We start from the raw sequence: 9,491 nt of genomic DNA, 5'->3' as shown, positions 1-9,491 counted from the left end.
TTACAAAATTCCACACAATTTCGTTTTTTATTCAAGTCTGTACGACCAAATGGAGCAGAGATAGAATTTTTTTAAACATCGGTAGTTTTGCCTCGATTCGAGAGTCCATTTTCGAGATATTAGCGAAAAATGCGCGACGCGCGTATGCGTTAGCTTCGATTCGAGAGTCCATTTTCGAGATATTAGCGAAAAATGCGCGACGCGTGGTATGCGTTTTGTTGTGTTGCAAAACTACCGGTATTTAAAAAATTCTATCTCTGCTCCATTTGGTCGTACAGACTTGAATAAAAAACGAAATTGTGCGAAATTTTGTAAGCTACAATTTTTATATGTACATAAATTTCCGTAAAGTTGATATTTTCCGAGTTATTTGCGAAAAACTGGTTTTCTTTTTACCTTTATTTGGACCGTTTGGACCTTTTGGACCCTCCTCTGCCCGCAACGTAGCGTCTACACACATGGGGACTTTTAATATGTTAAATATAGTACCCTAAAACAAGCCTGTTTACAAAGTTTCAGCCCAGTCAGTATTATTTCCTCAAGATCGACAAATTTCGAGTCATTTTACTGGGCTACTAACTTCTATCTTCAATTGACGCAGCATTTCATGGCCATGAGAGAGTGATCAATTTGCTCGTCGCAAATTGCTCGTCCAATGCAAATCTTTTGAATCCACGGGACTCTTCAGCTTCAGGCTCCTCGCCGCTGCACGAAACGTTAAAGCATGGAAACTTGGATGCGACGAAGTGCATCGTATCTCTGAGCGCCGATGTCACCCTCCTAGACAATGTTGATCAAACTATTCTACACGTTGCCGTATCGACTGGGCAATGCGGAAGCTGTTGAGTACATTTTGGAGCATAATCTGATCGACGTAAATTGCGAGGTTTCTTTTGAAATCATACAGCTGATGATATGCTAGCTCGTAGGAATAATCATAGCGACGTTGTTAAAATTCTCATTAGGTATGGCGCTAAATAATAAAATATTTGTACGTAATAAATACTTGTTGTTATTAAACAATTTTTTTTTACATACTCTTGTAATTATTTAATAAATTGCACGAGTTTAAACGCATAAGTGATACAAGACAACATTTTTATCACTTTGATATCGTTTGTGCGTCTCTTATAACTATATATATATATATATATATATATATATATATATAATATATAGTTATAATATAAATATATATAATCTGTTTTTTTATTTCTCTTTTAAAAAATGTTTTTCATGATTTTATTAAGGTAGGATTTTATTAATCTAATTCTCAATGGCTCTTACTGTAATTATGACTAAGGATAAAAGAAAGGCGAGTGAATTTTATTCAGAGAATGGTACACATTTATTTATCCTTTGTTTTTCCTTGTATCAGACAGTTTTAAAGAAGCATACAAAATCAGGAAACGGAGGCTCTTATTAGTTCGGAGATACCTAGGCTTTAGATTCTTCTTCGTCCTCTACCCTTACCCTTCCTTCTCTTCGTTAAACTTTCTTTCTTTTTTAGCATGCGCAGGCAGGCGACGTAGTACAGAAAACTCATGCGTGTACTATTAAGTGTGCGCGTGCTTAAACCTTAGAACGCTAACGTAATTAGCAATTAGTATCAACATTTTGCGACATATGATCTCAAACAAAGAGAAAGCGATACAAAAGAAAATAATTTGCAGAAGTTTGAAAAAAAACTAACAATTACCGTAATAAGTAATTGCTCTTATTTTATTGCTAACGCCGGATCGTTTGAAATAAAATTCCTATAGATTGCTACAAAAGTACTAATCGCGATGCCACAAAGTGTTAAAAAGCTCTTATTTTTTTCATAAAAACGTAATTGCAAAATAAAAAGAAAATATCGTTAATCGTCATTGATATAAACCTTATTTATGCATTAATTATGAGGAATATATCAATAGACAAACAAAGAATTGGCATCTGAGTTGAATGGTGAACCGATGGCTCTGATGATTAGCGTTCTAGCGTTAAGTATCGTTTACATCACGAAGGAAAAACGTAAAAAATAAAATCACAGAATTGTATGAATTATTTGCGATATGGACTTCTCCACTGTAAATAATGGCGGTTCCTATGTGAAATTAGTTCCATTTTTTAAATTTCTATATATGTATATAATAGAATTATAATTTTTCCAGAATAGAATTTTGAGGATTGATATAAAGTTTCTGACACATTTTAAAAAAATTCTAACAAAAAAGAAATCCCTTATAGAAATTTAATACTGTAAGTGATTTTTTGGCTAGTGATTAATCATTTAAAAGCACTATTAAAAGCACTATTAACAGAGCTTTTAATAGTGCTTTTAAGTGATTAATTACTAGTCAAAAAATCACTTACAGTATTAAATTTCTATAAGGGATATAGATCCAAATCTGTATAAATAAAACAAAGTCGGGTTAGTTACACTATTTATAACTCAAGAACGGCTGGACAGATTTTGAAAGTATTGTATATATGAAGATAGGGGTAGAATTTTCTGGGGAGTGCTATAAAGTGTACTATTTTTTGTTACCGATCTTTTTGGAAACCGGTTCCGAATGACCGAATCTCAAAAAATTGTACGTAAAGTAGAGGTTGAATTTTCCGGGAAGTGCTATAAAGAATTAATAGACTATGAAAAATTTTGTGGTGCAAAGGCTAATGACAAAGATCCTAATTTAAATTTACTGAGGAAAGAAGAAAGAATATCAGTTGAGGAATATAATCAGATCGTGAAAATCGATTTAAAACCTCACATATTCAAATCTTGCATTCTAGTCACTTGTTTTTTTGGTAATACCATAGTTTCATATGGCCAAACTGCCCAGAAGGGTACTACAACTATCCAATCGCGATTCTCTATTACAATCAATCCGATCCTGTAAATTCATATAATAGCTTAGTTAAAACCGCATAAAAAATTCTGGATGTTAAAGATAAATCGTTATCCCCTATGAACTTTTTTATATGCATCAAAATATTATTTATAATACTTTTTATAAAATACTGACTTTTTTATAACTTCTTTCTGCATGTAATCAATGAGAAGAGGTTTCTTGTTACGCTTATAGTAATTACTGAGATATCCGTCCTTTATTCTGATTTCATTCGGTAAAAACAAACTAGACCATATTTGACAGTGAGGATGTGCATTGCTACAGCCCATCAGAGCGCCTCTATTTTCAAATATCTGGACCCAGAGGTCCACTTCTCACCCAACTCTAATATCTCAAAGATCCACCTATTACGTTGACAATGTTTACCTTTCAAAAGTGACAAGTATCCGATATATACTTTTTAACTGTTACTCACTGTTTAATCACTTCCTTAATCTCGTGAATTTTCATCAACGCTATTGTTACATTCGACTTTGGATGAAAGCACATCACTTTGCAGGTACCTTTAGCGGATCTTATTTGAAACAATTCGTCATTTGGTTTCGGTGGATCTGGCACTGATTCTAATAAAACGGGAAAGTCATTTACGAACGAGAACGTATTTTGGTATACATTGGAGTTACCTATAATGTAAAAACGGCAATTTTGAATAATCTAGCAATAAAATAAAATGATAAATTTTAGTTTAAATTTTTAGAAAGCTATTAATTCATGCAATAATATAACAGGAGAGTAGATTTTATCAAAGAATTATATATCTTTAATATATTATCAAATATATATATATATATAAAATTATTCTGTTGTTATACAAAAATTTCTTGTAAATGAAAAAATAAGAATAATATAATATATAAATAGAAATGTAGGCGACAGTGCAATACTAAAATAAACATGGCAAAGTATCCTTTTATCAAATAAAATCAAGAATTTTGATATTTTAATTATAGGAATCGAAATAGTGAAACGTTATTTGTATGTCAGACAAAATATAAATAATCAACTGACTTCCCCATTAGCTCTAACATTTCCTGGGCAAAGGGGATTTTTGGGATTATAATCTGGAAGCTCCTCATCTGTACTAGGTTCTATTTGACCTCCCCAAGGTCGCTTCATACGATGTGGCGATACCAGCACCCATTCTCCTATTAATGGATTATATCTTATATGTTGATGTTCTGCAAAACAATTAAATTCCATTAAGAAAACTGTTGTTAGACATAAATGTATATTGGATATATTGGAAAATACTATATTATATATATCTATCCAATTGGATCAAACGCCGATGGTGTAGCGTTATCTTTTGGTACATCTTTCCAAAAGATATCTTTTGTCCCATGTGTGTTCCATGACCCATCACCTAAGTATCATATAAATTCATGGAATTAGATAAATCATTTTTTAAGACATTTTTGATAATGTAAAGAACAAAAAAATTGCAAGAAAAAAATGCTGAACTAAAATGTATATACTTATATATCAGTTCACGCTAAAGCTGTAATATCACATGACAGATTAAATTCTTTTTATCACTCTAGGTATTTTATTACATAATCCTTTCTCTGCATAAAGTTTTAGACTAAATATGCAATATTTAATTATAATACAGAATATTTTTGTGGTACCATCTATATTTTGTATTATTAAAAAAAAAGAAAAAACTTAGTTATTGACAGATAAAATGTACTTATTTCTTTAAAACAAAAGAGATAAAAATTCTCGATATCTATATGTATATACATATATATATATATATGATACTGCTATTATAATATCAGTTAGAATTCACATTAAAAATGATAACAATAATAAACATTTACAACATATATAACGTTGCAATCGCACTTACCTTTCGCCGACATTTGTACATAAAAGTTCGTTGAACGACTGCTCCACGACAAATTCTCCTATGAATTGACGATTAATGAACGTATGTCGACATTGCTCTTATCCCTCGTTTACTATATACATTTTTGCGGCGATAACAGGCAAATGAGCCCATCTAACCTTACACCTTACGTCAGCGGAGCCAGATAAAACTCAGTCGAAGTTTACGGAAGGAGAGGGGATACGTAATTATTAATTTTTTACTGTGGGAATGTTCCCGACTTGATAACTGGAGGAAAAAGAATTAGATTAAGGAGGGTGAATTATATAGTTATGCTGAGCAGTTCTCTCGGTTAAATCAACATATAATATTGAAATGAAAGCAGCGGTTAATCGGGTTAATTCAACCGGCAGACTAAATTTTTGACTAAATATGTAATTCTCTGCTCTTAATCTCTTTACGTTATCCGAACAAAATATTAATATAAAAATTCTAAAAATATATAATTCTACCCATTATATTAACAAGATCTCGATGGTTAGCTGTTATAATATATTATCGTCACTTGATATTATAAGAGAAGTTTCGCTCGCCACCTAACAATAATCGTTATAATGGACGGACGTGATGATGAACAATCGCTGATTAAGGAGAATTCTATCTTCACGTTTATCTGAAGTCAAATGTAAGACGATACATCGCGAGATTCGCGGGCAGCATCAGCGCGTAGAGTGACGTAGAGCGATTAGAGTGTATGGATATGTACGATCGATATCGCGCGGCAAAAACGGACGCGGTAGCCAATCAACGTACCGTTTTTTAAGAACAGAAAGTTTATTGGCTGCCGTTTATGTGTATTAAGGTCAATCCAGACAAACTTGCATAGCGCATAAACAAGCATAAGAGAATTGATTGGTCCATATGCATGTGCATAAGGAAATAGACTATATATATATATATATATATACATACAAAGTATACCATAAAGACCGGATCAACTCTTAAGGGTAGATTTCTGAGATCATTTGGAGACAAAAATCCTAATGCCAAAATGTCGAGGTGTGCTTGTCGAAATTTTGCGCACTCACGGACGTTGCATGTCAAAACAGCTCTTGCACACTTTACTCAACTCAATAGAAATATTTGAAATTATTATTTACTTTATTTCTTTGTATGTACATACACTGTTCGCAAAACCGACAAATATCGGGATGACAATTTGTCAGCCTCGACATTTTGGCATTAGGATTTTTGTCTCCAAACGATCTCAGGAATCTACCCTTAAGAGTTGATCCGGTCTTCACGGTACACCCAGTATATAATTTTTAAATTTTACCGTATTATCTTTACATGAACATCTCACAGCACATCATTGTATATTTTTTTAATGAGAGAATTTATTTGTATTAATTATTTGAATATTATAAATTTAGGTAATATAAAATGCTTACAGAAACATCAACAAATACGAATATAAATATTATGATTTCCTTGGAAGACTAATTACTATAGAAAAACGATAAAAGTATGTTTATATATAAAAACGTCTTATAAAAATAAGTTTTGCTACTTATGAAACTTTTGTTACTTATTGCAAAATACATTAAATTACATCAATATTGAAAAGAAAGAAAAAAGATCTAAACATACAAATATCGTTGACATTACATCAACAGCGTCACCAAGGAAATCTCAAATTCGAAAGAAATTAAAGCACTCTGAAATAAAAATAAAAAAATTATAATTTATGTTGATGAAGAAAGATAATGTGGAAGTAGATATAAATTTAGTAGATATGACAGCAGATAAATTCTTTCTAATAGCAAATAACCCCACAACTAAATGGGAAATTGCTTTTGGTCGGCTGAAAAATGAGCTTAAGTTTTGATGTTTGTAGTTTAGAGCATTTTTATTAAAAGTGTCAATGTGCACAACTTTCGAAAATAGACTGTTTCAGTGATATTGACCCTAGAGCGTATGTATCCAATTGATGATACAGCAAAAGTTGTGTGTGATATTTTCATATTTATCGATTCTTGAACACACACGCTCCCGCACACACCTTCTCATGGACTTATTTATACAAGAATGCATCTATGTATATAGATGTTCGGGATTCAGCGTGCGGCAGTAGACGTCGTTTCACGGGTAGCGTGCTTTCAGGCGCCGCTCTAGTGCGAGCTTCTTGGGCGCGACTACGCGGCGTCCGCCGAGTTTCCCCAGGCGCTACTCGCGCGCATATTCGCAAGCGCCAGTTATATAGAAGCATAAGTTGGCCGCTTTGCTTCTTCGCACGGTCCAACATCGATATATAATGGCACTTCAATCTGTTCTTTTCAAAACACGTTTACTTGCACGTGAGCAAGATTTTTGCGGCCTCCTTGGCTCAATTATACTCGGCTTACTCGGCACACACGCTTTATAAACTACTCACACGTTCTTGAGCGCAAATACGTATGTACTTACGTGTCAAACCAGCATGCATCCATTATTTCATATTTATTTGCACCCGTTCATGTATAGATATGTTTTTGTATATATGTTTTATTGGGTTGTGGAAGTGTGTATGGTAAAGTTTTTGCAACTATAATATACACATATAAACATTTAATGCATTTCCTGTAATGCAATATAAGGAAACTTTCGCTGTATCATCAGTTGAATGTAATAAGTACGCTCTAGGTTCAATAAGACCAAAACGGTCTACTTTCCTGAGCTGTGTCTATTGAGACTTAATCAAAATGCCCTAAATTACAACATATCAAAATTTGAGCATATTTGACTGAAAGCCATTTCCCATTTATTTAATGTGGGGTTCTATTTTGAAAGCGCAAACATATCTGTTTCAAGTAAATGCTAAAAGCGAAAAGTCCTGTTTACAAACAACATTTTCTGTATATTTCTCTGGTTATAATGCTTATAAAGATTCAGCGGTTTTAATATTACTTTGCATGACTAATCTTATAACACTGCAAGAACTACTTACACATATCTTTTATCTAACTGCAGGCATTCAAAATGTGACTTTTATAATATTAAAAATTAAAACTGAAACATTAAAAGAAATTGATAAATATTGTATTCTATGTTTAAACAAAATTTCTTTAAAAGCACATTTATTTTGTAATTTAACAAAAGATAGAGTTGTAGATTTTCAAGATATTGGGTTAGATAACATTCGAGCAAACATCATGTTACATGGTGTTTGCTGGGATGTTTATTGACTGTAAACACTGTATATACCTGAATTGTAGTTATAATATTAGTTAGAGGTATATGCCAATTTTAGAAACAACCATCGGCATATTTTTTTCAAATTCTACTCTATTGATAGTTCTTATTTATTATAAATACTTTACACGAAGCTCTCTCTCTTCTCTCTTCTCCTCTCTTCTTCTATAATAGGTTTAAGAAATATTGGTTTGAAAGTTTTATACGTTATCTCAAATATGAGTTCTACTTTTTTACAGTTGTCTTAACTATTACGTATTTAAAAACAGTATTTTGAGAATGATAACAAAAAAATATGAAATTCAAACAGCTGTTGAAAACAATTATTCTGTTAATATGGAAGTAGATAATTATAAATATTGCAATATGCCAACAACTGAAGAAAATGCATTTACGTATATTTGTGGATTTATTAAAACGCTGTTTTTTGTAAAACATACATGTAAATTACTTTTAGAAAAAATAGTGATTTAAGCACTTTAAAATTGTTTAGCTACTTCGATGCATATATTATATTAATACAGAAAATATATATATTCAGTCATTTGGATTTTCCAAGTTTTCTGTGTGTTTCTACCAGTATATTAAAGAAATACATACAAACATTTTTTAATTTTTATTATTAAGTAACTTAACCTAACGTAGTAGTGTAAAAATTTACAAACGTTCTTTTAAAAATAAAATTTTCTTACACGTTTTAATTTTCTTAAAAATTATTTAATTAAATTTTATATTAGGATCTCCGTTTATTTTATATTGTAAAATTTATCAACCAAAATTTCAAAGAACTAAGAAAATGTAATAAAATAATGTTAATTATTCTGTAACACAATTAAAAATTGATTAATTTTTATAATACGAAACTTGTTAACTATAATTACGTATTATGATTTATATAATTAATTACAAATATGCATGTAAATTATATAATTAACTAAAAATATACATGTTAACCAATTATGCAAATATAACCTATATACTTAACTAGAAATGCATGTAACTGGTACATGTTAAGTGATAGTATATAGTATAAGAAATTTAACTCCTTTTTAATTATTTGTTTTTTTTAACAAGTAAAGCATCATAGAAATTAATATTACTATTCAATATTATATTTGCATTTGTTAATATAAATACACTGATTTATCAATGTGTAATCTATTGATTATATGTCAATATGTATTTCTATTTAATAGTATTTTAAAATAAACAAAATTTGTATTTTTTTACTTACATGTGTTGAATCATTTTTACTTTAAATATTGAATTAATTAATTGAATTAATATAATATTTCTCATAATTATATTTATAATAATAATATTATTTAGTTTAATAAAATTATATTAAAAAATTATATCATAGTATATTTGATATGAAATAAATTATATAGATAGAACTATAAATAGCAAGTCTATTTAAGCATTTTCAAGACGTTTGGCACATGTATTTGGACAATAACAATTGTTGAACAATTTTATTATTTAAATAAATCACTCGCACATTAACAACATGGCGGATGGTTATTTCAAAGTTC

General features: G+C 30.5%; 1 pseudogene across 1 annotated transcript; it reads right to left on the bottom strand.

Annotated features, from left to right (window-relative positions):
- Nucleotides 1-2,056: 2,056 nt before the first annotated feature.
- LOC143896909 (putative galactose-1-phosphate uridylyltransferase) lies at nucleotides 2,057-4,759 on the bottom strand (annotated as a pseudogene). The gene is made up of 5 exons (XR_013256792.1): nucleotides 4,747-4,759; nucleotides 3,899-4,072; nucleotides 3,310-3,517; nucleotides 3,009-3,238; nucleotides 2,057-2,876 (listed from the first exon to the last, which is right to left on the bottom strand). The product of XR_013256792.1 is annotated as a putative galactose-1-phosphate uridylyltransferase (transcript).
- Between the last annotated feature and the right edge of the window lie 4,732 nt (nucleotides 4,760-9,491).

The sequence above is a fragment of the Temnothorax americanus genome, unplaced genomic scaffold, assembly GCF_048541705.1.
Source record: "Temnothorax americanus isolate GAGA-0224 unplaced genomic scaffold, ASM4854170v1 Scaffold2, whole genome shotgun sequence".
Lineage (NCBI taxonomy): Eukaryota > Metazoa > Arthropoda > Insecta > Hymenoptera > Formicidae > Temnothorax > Temnothorax americanus.
Note: the sequence above shows the minus strand (reverse complement) of the source record. Positions and strands in the feature narration are given on the sequence as shown.